The sequence below is a fragment of the Physcomitrium patens genome, chromosome 4 (genome assembly GCF_059467195.1).
Source record: "Physcomitrium patens ecotype Gransden chromosome 4, ASM5946719v1, whole genome shotgun sequence".
Taxonomy (NCBI): Eukaryota; Viridiplantae; Streptophyta; class Bryopsida; order Funariales; family Funariaceae; genus Physcomitrium; species Physcomitrium patens.
Genome location: NC_143413.1, coordinates 5,221,973 through 5,223,998, shown reverse-complemented (window position 1 = coordinate 5,223,998; position 2,026 = coordinate 5,221,973).

The following is a 2,026-nucleotide window of genomic DNA, read 5'->3' as shown; positions in this document are numbered from 1 at the left end:
AGAGATAAGAAATCAAGTAAAGTTTCTTATAGGATATTTTGGAGGTTCATGGGAGAAATTTTTTGAAGCATTGAAGGATGAGTTTTTCTTGGAAGATAGAGATAAGGTTACAAAAAAGTCTTTTTTTGAATGGATTGAAAGGCCAAAGAAAGATCCTCTAGCAACAAAATTATTAAAGGAGTTAGAAAAGTAATATTCTTCTTTATTTAAGAAAGAAAGATAATTATTAGATTGAAGTAAGGTGGAGCTCTTTCTTCAAGCAGCTGATGGAGAGTTGCAAGAGAAGTTAAAAATCTTACTTGAAGATAAAAAAAGAAGATGAAGGATTGATAACAAATTAGAAAGAAATAGAAGAGGCAGTAGAATTGTTGGCAAAAAAAAAAAGAAGAAAAGATAGGAAGGGTGTTTAAAGACCATTACAAGCATCTAAGATAAAAGTGTCTAGTACCCATGCAACATCTTCGATTCAACCTTCAATGGCTACATTAAAGAAAGAAGAAATAGGCATTGATGAAATTTTTCAAGAAAAAAAGTCTAAAAGCTATAAACACTTAGCATCAGTAAAGATTGTCATCTAAGAAAAGTATAGAGAAAGATATCTCTTACTTCTAATATCCTTTACTTATAGGTGGAGTTTACATCCCAAGTACATAGACTTCATCCAGAGTTACTTTCATCTTTTCAATCTAGATCTAGATCTAGATTTATCTTAACCTAGCCGCCACCTTAAAATCCTAACAACCACCATAGTAACTTCTTTTAATTCTTTGGAGCCTTTTTTCTATTAGCAACTTATTATGCTTAATCTTTATATGGTGGTAACTCAGTAAAAACTTGTTAATCTTCAACACTCCTACTTTGCTAATTTTTAATAGGCTTTTAATCCTAATCTTTGAATCATATCATGATGTCTATCCTTCACTAATACCTTTGTAAGCACATCAGCAAGTATGTCATTTGTAGCACAATACTTCATACCTATTATTCCATCTTCAATCTTCTCTCATATGAAACGATGTTGAACATCAATGTACTTGATCCTTGAGTGGTGTTTTGGATTTTTAGTAAATGCAAGATATCCTTGATTATCATATATAATTAGAGTTGCTTTTAATTATACTAGACCAATATCTTCTAAGAGTTGTCTTATTCGACATGCCTCCATTGCACAATGACTTGCTGCCATGTATTCTACCTCCATTGTTGATCTTGTAATGGTAGGTTGTATCTTACAATTCTATGAAATGGCTCCTACTCTAATGAAGAAGACATATCTCATTGTGGATCTTCTATCATTTGCATCTCCAATCCAATTCACATCACAATAACCTTGCAAATTAATGTTCTTATCACCAAGGTACAATTTGAAGTCTTTTGTACCTTTTAAGTACCTCAATATCTTCTTTATCATTTTCTAATGCATTGGTCCAATCTTAGACATGTATTGGCTTACAACACTTACCGCATATGTAAGATCTACTCTTGTGGCCACCATTGTATACATGAATGAGTCCATTGCTGCCTTATATGTGTCAAGGATAAGAATTCGATGAAAAGGAATTCAGACAAGTGAGCCTTCATTCAAAGAAAGATAATAAAATATAAATAAATAAGTATGTATATTGAAAGAGAAATTGGAATGGCTATTGCCAAAGACTAGAAAACATGAAGACTCTTGAAACTAGATTGGAAGTAAGAAAAGAATTGATAAGAGTGGAGAAGGCTTCACTCTTGTCTCTATATATACTATCTAACTAGGGACTATGTGGCGACGTTCTATAGGACCTCCGATAAGTGTTGACTTTGTAAGACACATGCCTTGACTTATAAGGTAAGTTTTTCTACGTGTGGGCCACATTGTTAGCTTGGTCTTCAAGCTAACAACATGTGTGGTACATGGCCAACTTGTTGACCATGTTTCTAATCCAAAAAGTCGATTAAAGACACCTATAAAGTCAAAGCAGTATCTATAAAGCTTCTAAGAAGCTTCCATATCAAATACTATAGAATTAACTTACTTTTATCT